This window comes from Triticum aestivum, chromosome 1B, assembly GCF_018294505.1.
Source record: "Triticum aestivum cultivar Chinese Spring chromosome 1B, IWGSC CS RefSeq v2.1, whole genome shotgun sequence".
Taxonomy (NCBI): Eukaryota; Viridiplantae; Streptophyta; class Magnoliopsida; order Poales; family Poaceae; genus Triticum; species Triticum aestivum.
The window spans coordinates 452,785,763-452,789,098 of NC_057795.1; positions in this window are offsets into that span (position 1 = coordinate 452,785,763).

Genomic DNA, 3,336 nt, shown 5'->3' on the forward strand with positions numbered 1-3,336 from the left:
TATAGTTTCTCATGCCATGCTTAAGTTGTTAGGAGTGGATACTAATTTATCTTGGGTGTCAACATGCATTAAAATGATTGTGATGTAGTATGATGATATGGTATCCTCCTCTGAATCTTTCAAGTGGCTTGACTTGGCACATGTTTATGCATGTAGTTGATTCAAAACCAAGATAGCCTTCACGATATTTATGTTCATGGTGCCTATATCATACTCATGCTAGTATTCAATGTTAATTATTCACAATGCGTGATTATGACTGTTTTCACTCTCTAGCTGGTTGCTTCTCAATCTATTTGCTAGCCTTCGCCTGTACTAAGCGGGAATACTGTTTGTGCATCCAAATCTATAAACCAAAGTTGTTCCAGATGAGTCCACTATATCTGCCTATATGCGGTTTTATCCTCCTGTTCCAAGTAAATTTGCATGTGCCACCTCTAAATATTCAAATGAACATCTGTTTGGTGTGCCCGTACCACTCACGGAGCGACAGGAGGCGGTCAGTATCTTCCATGCTAAACGGGTTATTCTCATAATGAGTGTTTATTCACTTGTCCTTGCACGAGAGGGGTTTTTACTCAGGATGCCCGGTCCCATGATTAAAATTGCAAATAATAAAACAAAATGTCCCGAAAAGTTGTTGGTATGGAGGACAACCGAGGATTCGGTTAGCCATGGCTTGTGTTTGTTGCTGGAGGGGGAGTAAACTTTACATTTATGCTTGGGAACCGCCGCTAGTTTGTTGAGCATGGAAGATATTGAAAACTCCCAGTCGTGGCGTTGTCAGGAAAGGCATACCTCCCAAAATTATATTTCTCTCTGTTTAAGCTTTGAGCTCTGGCACCTCTGCAAATCACTACTTCCCTCTGCGAAGGGCCTATCTATTTACTCTTATGTTATTTTACTTTTATTGTTGAGTCATCACCTTCTCAAAAAAGCACCAGCCTGAAAGCAGTATTGTCATTCTAATGCATTGTGTATAGTTAATATTGTGTGCATCATGACTGGATCTTTCTACCATGAATTACAATTTTAGTCGTTGCTTGAACTTTGGAGGTGCTCTGCATTTATGTTTTGTGGTCTCAGAAAGGGCTAGCGAGATACCATGTACTCATATTATATCATGATTGTTTTGACAAAGTGTTGGCATTTGAGATATTTTCTTATTGCTCGCTAGTTGATTAGGCCATTGATATGAGTGAATATAATATCTAAGAGTTAGCATTTTCATGGTTAGTTATGATCTTTGCTGAAAACATGGGTATTATTTAAGCATATATATAGATACAAGAACAAAAGAGTTCGTAAAAGTTTTTCTTTATCACTTTTAGTTTGTCAACTGAATTGCTTGAGGACAAGTGTCGTGGTGTTCTCACGGGGGGTGTTGCAAGACGACATATGCCACAAGGGCTTAGTGTGAGGGTAAGACTGCTGCTGATAGGACCGGGAGCGGGTATGCGAGTAGCATGCAGTGGTTTACCCAGCTTCGGAGCTCTCCGGAGAGATAATACTTCTACTGCTGCATGTCTGAGTGTATCTATCTGGGATGTACATCGGGAAGCACAAAGTGCTCCTGGAGCTGTATCTGAGATCAGTGCCAAGTGCATCTGATCTCGTATATATGCGGGTGGACGGATAAGCATGCAAGCTCTAGTGGCTGAATGGCACTTGGCCGTGGGTGTGTGTGAGTGTGAGTCCATGGGGATCCATCCCCTGGATGGATGGATGTGTGCCTTTATAGGTATGGCTAGATTATTTCCTAAGCTAGGTGAGTGGCGCGAGGGGCAAGTGGGCATGGGGCACCATGCCCATAAGAGGTGTGGTGCATGTCATGCTTGTCCCCTCGGAACTTTATAAAATAGTGCCAAGGTGACCAGTACACTGTAGATGACGTCGCAGTATGGCCGTCTCGTCGATGTCTTGTCGGTGTCGGGTCGAGCTGCAGTCGGCAGCCGGCAGTCGGCAGCCGGCAGCCGGCTGGTGGGCGCAGTCAGCAGCCGGCAGCCGGCCGGGCAGAGCAGTCGGACGGGGAGCCGGCAGGAGCGGCCGGGCAGTCGGACTTAGGGGCTTTGCTAGCCCCGATGTCTTGAAATATTGTCTTGCCGTCTTTGGGGTACCCGTGGTCAATTACTCCGACAGTAGCCCCCAAGCATCCGGGCAACTTGGCAAAGTTGGGCGGAGGTTTTTTGGCGAGTGTTCATGGAAATGATCATGAAAAAGGACAAAGTTAGTCCATGCAGATATATCAAATGTTTGCTTTTAGCATTGCAAGTTTTATGCGGAGGGCGCCGACTTGGTTTCGTCCGAGCCCCCTTCTATCTTTTTCATGTCCCCTCCGCTCTTTGGCTTGTGCTCTCGCTAGCCGGACAGCCGCTCTGCGGTCTGTGGCTGAGAGTGGGCCGTGGAGTGGAGCGTACAATACGCAGACTCTGGGAACGAATTTAACCGAGTAGATACTCATAAAGGAAATGGTCGGGTCGCCCGAAGCGTTTTTCTTTCCGGACGTTTTTCGCATGGGTGGCCTCCAGCGTTCACTCTTGCCAGTCGGACAGCCGCTCTGCGGTCTGTGACTGAGAGTGGGCCTTTGGTACCGCTCATGCTACTAAGCCATCTGCGGGAACTAACGTCTCAGGCCAAGCGGCCAGCCCCCGGGCCAACTCTAGCTGGCGCCGGGGTGAACAGTAGTACAACTGTAATAAAATGCGGAGATAGCCCCCGAGCATCGCTCGAGGTTATCCATGCTTTCGCAGTGCAAAAAATATGCGAGTGAGGAGCTCACATTGATTTCCGTGTAGTCACGGTCGTCGAAGACAGCCGGCGCGACTCGGCGCTCGCGCGCGCCGGTGCACCCGCTGGGTGTAGCCTTCGAGCCCCCGGGTGCTCGAAGGGGGGTCCTGGCCGGTCAGGCTCGACCGGCCAGGCGGCGAGGCGTCTTGCAATGCCCTTTTTCTTCCTTTTTCTCTTCTGCCGGCTGCTGGCAGCCGGACAAAACTCTTCTTGTTTTTGCTTCTTGCAATTTTCCGTGGGGGCGCGCCAGCGCACCCACTGGGTGTAGCCCCCGAGATGCGAGCCGACTGCTGAGCAGTCGGGCCGGATCTTCCGGCAATGACTTTTTTGTCTTCTTTCCTCGCGGGGGCGCGTCAGCGCACCCGCTGGGTGTAGCCCCTGAGATTCGGGCCGACTGCTGAGCAGTCGGGCCGGATCTCCTGGCAACTACTTTGTCTTCTCTCTTTTTCTCTTCAGCCGGCTGTGCGCAATCGGACCGGCTCGTTTCTTTTTTCTCAGCACCTGGCCACTTTCTCGGCCGGACGCGATGCTCTTTCTTTTCTTTTTTTT